The 14770-nt window shown below is 34.7% G+C and overlaps 1 pseudogene; it reads left to right on the top strand.

The window, feature by feature from the left end:
* Positions 1-468: 468 nt before the first annotated feature.
* On the top strand, positions 469-2305 carry LOC113334864 (annotated as a pseudogene).
* The last annotated feature ends 12465 nt before the right edge of the window (positions 2306-14770 follow it).

Genomic DNA, 14770 nt, shown 5'->3' on the forward strand with positions numbered 1-14770 from the left:
AATTGAATCATCACTTGAATACTAAAGCTTAGTGAACTCAATTTTTTTTCCATATTTTTCTTCTTCATCTTCTCTAACTTTACTCTCTCAATAATTCTACTTCTTTTAAAAAGAAACATCTGATTTTTTAATCTAACTAATTATCTTTAACTTAATCATTTCACTAATCATTCACTAAATATTATTAACACTAACTAATCATCACCCAAAATTAATCAGGAGGATAATTTAGGTATTAATATGAATATCTAGATAATGGGTGACCTAAATTTACTTAGGATGTCTTACCCAAAATAAAATAATAATCCCAAATAAATAAATAAAAAGACTGGTTCCCAGAAAATCATTCATTCAAAAAGTACACAGCAAAGCCAAGGCTATATCCACACTACGTGCTTGCTCTCACACCAGGAATATTATTCTGTGGGTCATCTTCTTCTTCAATCAAAACCCAATAAAAGAAAACTAATCAGTTAATGAATCAAAAAGATAAGTTGTCGGCCATGGAAGATTTTTCAAAACGATTTTTTAATGGTTTCTTAGTTCTACTTACTCTCTGTATCTCCTCTTCACCATTGTTGGTGTTAAGTGATCATGTGGCCACAGTAACAAATGATCAATCTTTTTCTAATTTCTCAACCAATTTCCTCTTTGGCACTGCCTCCTCTTCTTATCAAATCGAAGGTGCTTTTAGGAGTGATGGGAAAGGTTTAAACAACTGGGATGTTTTTACCCATAAATCAGGTAAAATCGTAGACGGAAGTAATGGAGATATCAGCGTTGATCATTATAACCGTTATCTGGAAGATATAGAGCTGATGGATTCTCTTGGTGTCAATAGTTACCGCTTCTCAATTTCATGGGCGCGAGTTCTACCTAGAGGGCGATTTGGAGCTGTAAATCCCAGTGGCATTCAATTCTATAACAACTTAATTGACGCTCTCCTTCGGAAAGGAATCGAACCGTTGGTCACGTTGTTTCACTACGACATTCCTCAAGAACTCGAAGACAGATACGGAAGCTGGTTGAGTCCTCAGATACAGGAAGATTTTCGTTATTATGCGGACGTTTGTTTTGAAGCGTTCGGAGATCGCGTCAAGTACTGGGGCACATTCAACGAGCCAAACGTCGTCGCTATCCGGAGTTACCGTACCGGTATGTACCCACCTGGTCGCTGCTCCGGAGTATTTGGCAGATGTGCATTTGGCGACTCCGAGACTGAACCTTTTATTGCCGCTCACAACATTATCCTGTCTCATGCTTCTGCAGTTCAACTATACAGAAACAAATACCAGGAAGAACAAAAGGGTAGCATTGGGATTGTAATGAACAGTATATGGTTCGAACCCCTTAGTGATTCTTTGGCAGACAAGCTAGCCGCCGAGAGAGCCCGATGTTTCTATTTGAATTGGTTCTTGGATCCCATTATGCATGGAAGGTATCCTGCAGAAATGCAAGAGATGTACTGGAATCCAATCTGCCGTTGTTTTCAGAAAATGAAAAGAAGAAACTACAAAGTGGTTCAGACTTCATTGGTCTAAACCATTACACCAGTCTCTATGTCGGAGACTGTATGTTCTCTTCTTGCCCAGATGGAAAGGGAGCTTCGAGGACAGAAGGTTTTGCCTATCTAACTGGCGAAAAGGATGGTGTTCCCATTGGAGAACCGACTGTAATGGATTTATACTATGTTCATCCACCAGGAATGGAGAAAATGGTTACGTATGTAAAGGAGAGGTACAATAATACGCCCATGTTTATTGCAGAAAATGGTTACGGTGAGATCAACAACGGTAGTGCCAACATTGAAGACTCCTTGAACGATACCGAGAGAGTGAACTTCATGAGCAGCTACTTGGATTCCTTGGCAAGCGCAATCAGGAAAGGAGCCGATGTCAGAGGATACTTCGCGTGGTCTTTGCTTGACAACTTCGAGTGGGTATTGGGATATACTCGACGATTTGGCATTTTCTATGTGGATTTTACAACACTGAAGAGAACTCCAAAACTATCTGCAACTTGGTATAGAAATTTCATAGCGAAAAACAAGGTGACCACCAAAAAATTCTTTAATTTCGAGAAATGATCATCAAAATTCCCAGAATTATGCAATGTAATATTAATAATACTTTCTTTTTAGAATACTATTACCGGGGCTTTAAAAAGGTGGGAATTTGGGTGCTGTATGGGATCATGAAATAGTAATCCTTATGACCCCTTATCATCCTATTTTATATGATACCTAATTTGCCCCCGATTTAATTAGTGTTAATCATGATTAACTAAACTAATTATTATTAGTGAATGATTAACTAAACTAATCATCCGACTAATTTTTTTCAAAATTAATTTTTCTTTTCTTTTGATTTAGTAGAAGGAGATGGATGATTTTGAAGTACCTTTTTTGAAAATTTTGGAAGAAACTGATGAAAAACGTCATGAAAATAGTCAAAAAGGCCTTGTATACCTCTCCCAATCTCAATTTTGTTGATTCAAATCCTCTGAAATCAAGATCAAAATCTGGGTTTTTCAACAATTACGGCTGGGATATAATACTCGACCTAACTGTGAATAGTATTTACGGTTAGGAATAGAAGGATTCCAAACCGTAAACAACTGTTTACGGCTGGGAAATAAAGAACTTCTAGCCGTAAGCTCTTCCAGGATCACTTATGTCTGTATTACGGCTAGGTTCAAATTACGGCTAGGTTTTCCTAGCATTTTTCCTATTCGAAACTCATTTTACGGCTTGGAATATCTGGTCGTACTCAACATGTCATTTTTTTCTTATTATCAGAACAAGTTACGGCTAGTTTTTCCTAGCCGTAATTGATAATTTCCGCTGGAAGACCCGGACGATTGTACTACAATGGATGGAAAAACCTAGCCGGAAGCAGAGCTCTGTTTTTTTTTTCCTGTGATTATCAGAATTACTTAAGACGGCTAGGAAATCCTAACCGTGAACAACTAATTACGGCTGAGAAATAAAATCTTCCCAACAGTATACCTATTCGACGGCTAGAAATTTTATTTTTCTACCCGTAATATGAGATTTACGGTTGGGAAAATAAGAACTCCCAGCCATAAACATCTACAGAAACTATTTTTTTTTACCCGAATTAGATTTCTTAGTCATTCACAAGCAAAAATAACTAATGGGTTCCTTTATTTTTTATTTTTAGGATCATCAATTTCATCATGATGGAATTATGATCATCATCTTCGTTGTGATTTATGAATGAGAAGAGAAGAAGGAGAAGATAATAGTTTTGTGATCATCATCATCATGGTGATATCATGATCGTCATCTTCATCATGTTTTGTAAACAAGAAGAATGAGAAGAAAATAGCTTTAGTTTTATTTTTATGATCATCATGATGAAATCATGATCATCATTTTCATTACATTTGATGAATGAGTACAGAAGGAGAAGATAATTAATTTAGTTTTTTTTTAATGAATAGTGTGATTTTGATTTATTTATGTATAAGGGTAAATTGGACTTTTCATATGGATGGGGTCCTCCCTATCCATGGTTTGGTTTTAAGTGTCATTTTAAGCTCCCAAAATCTCTCTCCTACGGCCCCAATAATAAGATTCTTTTTTTAATCGGAAGAGAGAAAATTTATTAGAGTAATGAGGAACTGGTAATCAAAATAAATCTATTATTTTAAAACGGAGGAGATATAATTTAATAAAGACATTTTTCCAGTTAAGCACATCATTAGAGAAGTTTAAATCCACCCTATTGCCTACAGCCGAAGACAAAGCAAGTGCTTCCCGTAATTTCCTTTGAAGATAATTCCTCTCCTTCCAAAAAAGTAACCGTCTAAAAGACAGCAACAATGATGAGATCCAATCCAATGACAACTTGGGAGCTAATTTACAAGTTGGGCCTCCTATATTTTGATTGAACGATTTTTTGGGCACCACTGTTTTTTTTGAGGAGATCATGATTTGATTAGGCCATCCGCGCCATAATTATAAGGGGTGTCCTAAAAGGTGGAAATGACTAGTTTACCCTTTAATCTAATTAAAATTATAACTCTACAACTTCTTCTTCCTCTATTCTACGACTTTTCTTCTTCTCTTCTTCATCAGTTTATGATCATTCTAAACATGATCATATACAAATCTAATCAAAATCATCAAATTTTCATCATTGTCGATTCATTGAATTTTTATCGTCGATTAATCAATCTTTTGTAAAGAAACCCATTCATAAGTATTTTCCCACAAACTCATCGAACTAGCCGATTAATTTTTATCGTCGATTAATCAATAGTAATTTTTATCGTCGATTAATCTTTTGTAAAGAAACCCATTCATAATTTTTATCGTCGATTAATCAATAGTAAATTCGGTAAGGAATTTTGTGGAAAAACTTTGTCGAACTAGCCGAACTTGCTGGAAATGAAGAACATGAAGAACAGTTCGGTTGTTTCGCAAGAAAATATTTCTAACCGAACTTTTAATTTCCTAACCGAACTTTTTAATTTCCTAACCGAACTTTTAATTTCCTAACCGAACTTTTCTCTGAAATCATATATATTGAGTTCGGTTACGTCGCAATTTTTTTCTCTTAACCGAATTCTCTATATATTTAGTTCGGGTACATCGCAAATTTTTTCTCCTAACCGAACTTTTTAATTTCCATACCGAACTCTTAATTTGCTAACCGAACTTTTCTCTGAAATCTTATATATTGAGTTCGGTTACGTCGCAATTTTTTTTTCTCTTAACCGAATTCTCTATATATTTAGTTCGGTTATATCGCAATATTTTTCTCCTAACCGAACTTTTCTCTGAAAGCAAAAACTTCCATTAAAATTAAGTTCGGCTACCTGCGTTTTCATGAACATTAAACGAAATACATTAGCAGATAAGCTCGGTTACATGTTCTTCAAATCTTATAGCCGAACTTGTTTGATTTCGCCCAAATCAAGCTATAAAATTTCTCATTTTCAGAAAATTTCGGCCTATTCAAGCAACAAAAAACTAAATTTGAAGTATGCTTAGGTGGTTTGAAGGTTCGGATTCAAAAAATAAAAAAAAAATAATTGAGTTTTTTCAACTCTTATATTCTTCTTCTTCTTCCCTCTCAATAACTTAAATTTAAGAAAAATAATATTGATTTGATATTACACTAATCACTAATTAACCTAACTTAATTACACTAACTAATGATTACACCAACTAATCATTACACAAACTTAATTAGGAAGGGCAATTTGGTATTAGCATAAATATTTGGATAAGGGGTGTCTTTACTTTACTTCTAAATGTCTTGTTAAAAATAGAACCATGGTCCCAAAAAAAACCATGGTCCCCAAAAAACCGTTCTTTTCATTTAGGTACTTTTCAACGATTTTGGGTTGGGCTTGGGATTTCGTTTGCAGCTGCATATAGGGGTAATATCTGGGGACGAAAGCTTTTTACGAATGATTTTTTAGGGATCATGGTTTTTTTGAAGGGACCATGGTTTTATTAGGCCACCCTCCCTATAGCTATAAGGGGTGTCCTAAAGTGTTGAAATGACTAACCTACCCTTAACCTAATTTAATTTAAAACCAACCTAATAACCATATATATATATATATATAACCACCACCTCCTACCACCACCGATGATTACCACCACCACCACCACCACCGATTATCACCACCACCAACCACCGATTACCACCATCACCTCCTCCCACCACCATCGCCCACCACCGCCGATTACCACCACCACCACCTCCGATTATCACCACCACCAACCACCGATTACCACCACCACCTCCGATTACCACCACCACCAACCAACACCACCTCTATATATATATAGCTTAATTTAAAACATTAACAAAGATATTCTCACAAACCCATTACTTGTCATTCGTTTTTGGTTGAATAAATGAGAAGTAATCATCAAAATGAGTTTAAAATGGAAGTTGCAGAGAGGTTTAATGGAGTTTTTTTTTTCCAGAGAAAAGTTCGGTTACGTCGCAAAAAGTTCAGTTATCACGAATTATTTTTTTCTTAACCGAACTCAGAGTTCGGTTGATTCACAAAAAACACTTTTAACCGAACTCCTTGTATTAGAATAACACAAGTCCATAAGTTCGGTTCCTTCGCAAAATAAGGATATCACCGAATTTTAGTTTACGGAAATAATGAGAAATCCAAAAGTTCGGTTCGTTCGCAAAAATGTTAAGTTTTCTTTGTAACCGAACTCTACCTTTGAAACTTCGTAACCGAACTCTACCTAATTCGCCAAGAAATAAATTTCGTAGTAACCGAATGTTTGCCTAATTGCATATATGCATATATAAGACCAGTTCGGTTGATTTACAAAATATGTTGAAGTTTGACCAACCAAACTTCTAATACTAGGTTACTTTTAACCTGCATTTCGGTTGGGAACTTGGTTGCGTTGAAGTTTGCGAACTAACCGAACATACCTCTGTAAATCTTATTACTAAAGTTCGGATACCTGCGTGTTTGAAGAAAGAAACCGAACTCTGTGTTCGATTATATGTTCTTGACATTTATTAAACGAACTCCGTGTTCGGTTACCTGTTCTTCATACTTAGTAACCGAACTACCTGAACCTAACAGGAATTTTTTATAAAAATTTATAGTTTTATGAATATTTGGACCAATTCAACCACCATTATCTAAGTTTGAAGCATACTTGGGTAACCAAATACTCTTCCTCCGGTTGTGGTTGGTAAAATCCATCATTTTCATCTTGAGATTGAGTTTGTGGAAGAATACATACACCATCAAATAATAACTCATATCTAGATCATTGTGAAGATTAACAAATACTCGAGGAGAGGATGGAGATGAAGAATCAGATGAGGTATCATCACTTGAATACTCAAGCTTAGTGAATTGGAAAAAAAAATATTTTCCATGTTTTTCTTCTTCATCTTCTCTAATTTTACTCTCTCAATAATTCTACTTCTTTAGCTTAATCATTTCACTAATGATTTCACTAATCATTACCCAAAATTAATCAGGAGGGTAATTTAGGTATTAATATAAATATCTAGATAAGGGGTGACCTAGATTTACTTCTAAATGTCTTATTAAAAATAGAACCATGGTCTCCCCAAAAAAACCATGGTCCCCAAAAAATCATTCCTTTTTACAACCGGTATAATCTACACACTACAACATTGTATGGGAGCTAATTTACAACTTGTTTCTTTCATCAGCATTTATAATATTTGGGCTTTTTATATTTTCTTGTACAATATATTCTTCACTCTTGATAAATTTCTCTTCTTATGAAAAAAGATAATATCTAATTACTAGCGATTTTGCAGTGTAATAACACTTCCATGCACAATTACTAGTTGGAGTTAAGACCAAGCCTTACCAGCAATCATGTAATATACTTTTTGTTACATGCCAACACTATGAGTTAAAAACACGAGAATTATTTTGTAAGAATTTGATTAGTTTGAAATAAAAACCAGAAGGCATGGGTAAACAAACTCATCGAAAAGAGAAAGGATCAAAAAGCATACAGAAAGGATCAAAAAGCATACAACTTGTTGGTTTCATAAGGGGCATCACGTTAAATTATCCTGGTTAATTTGACGTACGCATACCAATTATTTGAGACCTACCATTAGAAGATAAAAAATGTCATTTTGAAGTAATTTGTACCAGATCGTTCTTCGTGATAGGAACACTAAGAACTTTCATGATAGGGATACGTGTAGGAGAAGGAAATCTCAAATCAAATCTTTGCAAAATAGCCTAGGTATCCGGCTCACAAATAGAGTGGATATTGCTAATAATCTTAAGGACCGTTTTCTGGCCATTATAGCAGGTCTACTAATCCGATTATCCTTCTTGATTCTATGACTGCGCGTTAGAATTGTGTCTCTGAAACTGATAATGCGCTTCTATTAGCTATCCCTAGTGAATATGAAATCAAGGATGTAGTATTTAAGATGAAACCTTGTACATTTCCAGGTCAGATGGATTTTCACCGGAATTTTATCAGAAAATGTAGGACACGGTGAATATGGTACATTTTTTTAATTCTTTTTTTATTTTTTTTCATTTTTTTCATTTTAAGCACATATTAAAGCAATGTAATCATAGCTTCATATGAATGCTACGGATTTTAGGCCAATTTTTTATGTATTACGTCGTACAAGATAATATCTAAAATCATTTGTAACAGACTTAGGCTCGTCCTTAATTGGATCTCGCTATATCAAGTAGCTTTTCTGTAAAATAGACGGATGGCGGATAACATAGTTATCGCTCATGAACTTGTTTAACATGAAATCATATATTTCTGAGTTATATAGAGTACTCATTCCTGATCCAATATGTCATGAATTATCAAATGACAAAGTATGAATTACAGAATTAATAAGTATTGGACGCATGGTTGTCTAATAAAATATTGGATGGTCGGCCGAGTGGATGGATGTCCAATAAGTAATGGACTCATTCCTGATCCAACATGGAAACTATTGATGTTTATCAGAATTATCATAAGTCTAAAACTTTAATTTTGGAGAAACCTGGATCCAGGAGATGGAGAGCTTTCCAATGTGGGTAGAGAATTACGAACCAATAGGTATGAAGACTGTCCATTGGTGATAGAGAGACCGGCAGAGCGGTGAATGGAGAATTGTGCAACTGATGTAAGAAGATTTAGAAAAAAAATATAGGATTATCCAAGATATGGAGGATTATCCAAGATATGGAGGATTATCCAAAATATATTAAGGAATGTGGGACCAGCCGGGCAAGTCCGATCATGGTGGAGCACAGGCCACCATGTCGACGACCATCCATTCCTGAGAATTTTTGGTATTTTTGTTGGATGTTTGTGCAATATTTTCTATTTTAAGAAGAGTTTGATCTTGAATGAAACTATCAATTTTTGCATGAATGAGCGAGTAGGGTTTTGCTCACACGTCCGAATATTGGAATATTAAAATTATGATATTTTAATATTTATTGGTGAAAAAAACCTAATAGTCGTGGAATTAGTCTTTTTGGAAAATTCAGCAATATTTGAAGAAATATGGAAAACTAAGAGTTTGCACGAATGTGGGAGTCAAGAGTTGTGGAATAATAATAATAATCAAATAAAAGAAGTGGAGAGGCGTGGAACAGGCAACAGCCGGCCAGTCGGTGGGCCCCGGCCCCTTGCGCCTCTTTTCCCTTTTTATTTTATTTCCCCTTCATATTTTGCATAGATATCCATATATCCACATTCGTCCATATTTTTGAGTGCACGTATGTGCATTGTTACTAAGTACACACGCACCATTTTCATGGGGATTACTCAGTGGTGTCCCGTATGCCCGAAAGGTAGACATTTATTACTAATCCATGGAATTCAACTGGGAAAACTCGTGAGTTGAAGTAATAAAATATAGTGATGAAAATACAATATTTTCTAGGAATTCAATTGATGAATATTGCACTAGAATTAATTATTTTATGGCTCTATACTAGCAGACACTCTGTCTAGGAATATTATTCGAGATTCGAGGTATGAGATAGTGGAAGCATCATACTTGTTTTGAATGTTTATTCTGCATAGTCAGGGAACATTTGCGATATCTTGAAGACGTTATTGCTCTACACTAATGGTCAATCCATCTAGGATCCGTCCAATCATTCTCGATTTTGTACATAAGTGTGCTCAGGATAAATGGTAAAATATGCAGAATATTGAAAGCTCAACTGAGAGGCTTTAATAATTACATATTCATGCATTCTCTGAAGAGGCTACACACTCAGTCAGAGATCATCATGACATGAGCATTTATGTCTAAATTTTAAAATATGAATTTCATACTTTCTTCTGAAGCCAGGTCAGAAGTATACAAAAATATGATTTTACGATTTTAGCCTTCATCAAAAATCCACTACCAAAAACCATGTTTTGACTATGGCCAAATCTTCAGCTGAATCAAACTATGCCATGTTTGTAGAGGCATGAAGTGATTTTGATATAGTAGCCTTTGTAAAGTATATGAGACTAGGTTTGTGTTTTTCGAGTGATGGATGAAGTAGAAATGAGTAAGAGATGAATATTTGGGCCAAATTGGGTAAGAAAAAGAGATATTTCTTATATAGAGGACGACTCAACGACCAGTTTTATCCGAAAAATGTGAAATAATTGAGCACAATCGGCGCTCGTGGATGTCCATAAAAACCGATGATATGTTGATACCAATTAAAACTAGTCTTTATGGTTATCAACATCTACCGATTATAACTTTAAAAATCAACAGAAAATTTGAAGTTTCCACTGCCCAAAATCAGTTTATATGGTCGCATACAGAGACCAATTTTGGTCTCCAAAATCAACAAAAATAACAATTTTTCAGGATTGAAGAATCAGTATATATGAATATCTACAACAACCGATTGTTGGATGAAATCCATAAAATCAGTTGATATGTATAACCATATGGATTATAAAAATAAGTTGAACCATGTATAAACCCATTACAAACCATAAGTTCATTCATGCACAAATATATTGTACCACAATTATAAAACATAAAAGAAAACCTTGCGATAACTATGAAACCAAAAAAGTGTCTTGCGATAACTATGAAGCAAAAAAGTATTAGAATATATATTTACAATGTCTTAATTAGCATGATAATAACAAGATGTATCATGGAGCTACAATATTTGGACTCGCAGCAACAACATTAGCAGCAGCGACAACACCATCATCGCTAGCAGCAATAAGTTCTTGAAGCAGCTGCTCGAAGTTGATACAATTCCTTTATCTCATCGTCCTGGACCATCCGAGCTCTAATTTATTCTCTTTTCCTCTTTCTTGAAAGTTTGCTAAGCTCCTCAAGTTCTTCGTAGGCGAGTTCATCGGCCACTTTCAATGCCTTTTTTAGTTTAGTGTCTCGGCCAAACACAAACTCTTATCGACTCTTTATGATTACCTCAGCCTTCCTCTTAACATCCCTTTCTTGGAATCTCGGTTGTGAATGCTTAAGTGGTTGAAGTCCATACCTATAAGAAGATATATATATATATATATATATATATATATATATATATATATATATAATTAAAGAAGAAAAGGTTTAAATGAACCAAGAGAATTGGTGGATAAGACACGTATGCATTGGTTCTGTATACCGAGTTGTACAGAAAAATGGAACCCATACAATTGGTGGATAAGACATGTAGATAAGTACCAGTTCTAACTACCAAATTCTACAGAAACATAAATCCCATAGATAAGATACATAGATATATGCCAATATAATAAAGGATACTCAAAAGATTAAAGAAAAAACCCAAAAAGATTTCAATTTTTTTGTTGTTTAGTTGTATTTTTATTATTATTTTTTTAAATGATGGAGATAGAAAGAATTTTCTACCTGCAGTAATTAAAGTTAGGATTAGATAAAGGGCGACTTGGTACTTCAATTCCATATAAACATCCCATATGCTCATTTTAAGACTAAATTTTGTGCGCTGGATTTGGGTGCTATGTTCGACAAAAAAAACGTTGCAGACTAGAAAATAAGTGTTGTCTATTTGGGAGGCCTCAAATTGGCCTGGTGAATCATGTTCGAACACTCAACCCAACAGTGTTGAGAGAAAAAGACATGTGACGTAGGTAACGCTGATGAATTGAAAGGTACCCAATTAATGAACAGCCAAGAGTCACTTGATGATACCAAAGCCGTGTTGGCCCTTTGGCATGTTATAGCCACACATATATGTGGTGCTCTGCTAAGGGACGTATTTGAGAAATAGCACTCGGAAAACATCATTAATTACTGTACAAGATTCTTGGTAGAATTTTTGCTCTTGGGCCGTGTCAGTTCTTGCTTGAACCCAACGCCATCAACATTTTATTTATTTATTGGGTTAGTCTAATGTAAACATATACTCCCTCCGTTTCTTTTTAATAGGCTGGTTTTGTTTTTAGAGAAATTTAAAGAAATTAAGAGAATTAATTATTGAAAGTGGTCATCATGATACTTGTCAATAAAAGAAGTGAAGTGAAATGGTCCCCATGACACTTTTCAGCAAAATAAGTTAAGTGAAATGGTTCACATAACACTTGTCATAAAAAAAGTTAAGAGAAAAGTAGTCCCAAAAAATTAAAATAACATTTGACTTTCCAATTAGGAAACCAGCCTATTTTTCTGAAACATTTATTTATAAAAACCAGCTTATTGAAAAATAACGCAGGGAATACTTAAATAGTAGGTAAAATTTGTGTTAGGTTTCACCTTTTATTAAAGGGGAACTAGGTTATGACTAATTTCCTATCCAAAAAAAAAAAGAAGAAGGTTACGACTAATTCCCACGAAAACATCAAAGTCCATATAATTAGATGAAACTTTAAACAACTTTTGAAAACATGCTTATACATAAACTAATCAAATACGATTGGATTAGCCAAAAGGTTTAATCATAGTTTAATGACGTCTTCAAAAGCATCATCCTTCCTGCCTACGATTGTGAATTGCACTGTATAATTAAGAAATCTAATTAGACTTCCATTAATAATAAGAGAACGCGGAAACTAAAACCCGGTCATGAGGGAGGGTGGATTTCGTCGCATTTTGATTGGTTGTTGCAACTTGTATTTTTTATTCATTTCTTGAAGCAAAACTTGTGATTCATGTTGCCATTAATTATCATCTAGTTCTTCACACTGTTGATGATTGCAACACCCTAACAAATATGACCCTTGACTTGAAAATCGTTGGGTCTTATTTTATTTCCATGGATACAAAACTATAGAAGGTGCCATATATGCATTTTTTTTTCAACATTTGACCTGGTCATCAAAGGTGGACCTTAGCCGGCAAGTAGAGTCTCCAACAAAACCAACTAAAGGAGATGTTACTGTAGTAAAACGATGAAGCTGTTGGTTTTTGTTTGAAACTTGCTAGTGCAACAACTTTTACTGACCATTTAAAAGTTGGCTTTAGGCTCCTAAAATAAAGAGTTTCATTACTTACTTCTTTTCTTTCTGCGACATGATCACTTTCTTGTAGAATACTAACTTAAGACTTTCGAACCATAATTTCATAGTATTTCATCTCTTGCTTGTCAAGATTCCATTTTTACCATTTTTCTTTTTTTACAGTTTTACTTGATACTTGTATATTGTCTCTTTACATTACGTAACTCATACTCTCCTAGTAGTGAACAAAAAAGGTTTTATTCATCCCACGATAAAACTCTTAGTTAAATTTAATTTTCTCTTTATGCTACTGAGATATATGTCATTTTTATTTTTTTTTCCTTTTATATGTACGTGTTTTCTTGCATAAAAAGGATAACCCTCATATACATTGATTGATAAAGTCAATTTGAGGCTAGAAACACTACAAAAATGATTACATATTACAGACATCATAACTACGGTGACGGCAGAGGAGAGGAGATAAAAAATACTGTCTTTCAAATGGGTGGAAAAAATGTTCCTGGCCCTGATGATTTTACAGGTCTGTTCTATCAAAAACATTGGAAAATTGTGGGAGAAGCTGTTGTGGATATGACTCAAACTTGCTTCATAACTGGAAATGTGGCAAAAGTTTTAAATCATATCAACATAGCTCTTATTCCCAAAGTTCCTCTAGCTGAGTTGGTCTCCCAATACAAACCCATAGGACTTTGTAACTTTATTTAAAAAATCCTTTCTAAAACTCTAGCTAATAGATTAAAACCTTTTATGAATAATATCATTTCCCAAAACCAAAGTGCTTTTGTCCCTAAAAGGAGTATCTCTAATAACATCCTTCCTGTTAATTAGACCATTTATGCTGCTCAAGCTATTGGTATTGCTGCCATCAAGCTTGATATGTCTAAGGCCTATGATAAGCTGGAATGGTCTTTTCTTGAAAAGATTTTAAATAAAATGGCTTATCTGATCATTGGGTTAAAACTCATAAATCAGTGTATCTCCACATTCTCTTATTCTGTTCTCCTTAATGGTAGTCCCACTGGTCTCATCAAACCAGAAAGAGGCTTAAGACAAGGAGACCCTCTGTCTCCTTATATTTACATCATTTGCTAGGAGGCTCTGTCCTCTTACATTGATGCTCTAACAAGAAAATGTTTGGTTGAAGGCATAAAAGTGTGTAAAAATGCTCCTGCTATGACACTCCTTTTATTTGCTGATGATTCCCTGCTTTTCTCTAAAGCTACTGTTGAGGATTTCCAGACTATTAAAGAGTGCCTTCAAAAGTACTGCTTGGCCTCTGGTAAAGAAATAAACTTTGATAAGTCCGGTACCCTGTTTAGCAAAAAAATCCCAGAACATCTTAAACTGCAGCTCTTTACTATCCTTGATATTAGTAATAAGGATCTTGGAGAAAAATATCTGGGCACTCCTACTGCCTTTAAAGCCTCTAAAATCCAAACTCACATGAGTATTCTCCAGGCTATTGATGCAAGAATCTCTATCTGGATCCATAAACTTCTTTCCCAAGCTGCTAGAACAACCTTAATTAAGCATATTGGTCAGGCCATCCCTCTTTATCAAATGGGAGCTTTCCTTATCCCCAAATACCTTTGTAGGAAAACGGATTCTCATCTCTGCAAATTTTGGTGGGGGGAAACTCTTGACCCAAAAGATAGAAAGCTCCGTCACTTGACTGGGATATTCTTTTGCTCCCCCAAATCTGAAGGAGGCCTTGGTTTTAGAAAAACTGAAATCAATAATCTTGATATGCTTGCCAGAAATGCATGGAGGATAGTTGAGAACCCTGATTGTTTGCTAGCTACTACT

This window comes from Papaver somniferum, unplaced genomic scaffold (assembly GCF_003573695.1).
Source record: "Papaver somniferum cultivar HN1 unplaced genomic scaffold, ASM357369v1 unplaced-scaffold_137, whole genome shotgun sequence".
Taxonomy (NCBI): domain Eukaryota; kingdom Viridiplantae; phylum Streptophyta; class Magnoliopsida; order Ranunculales; family Papaveraceae; genus Papaver; species Papaver somniferum.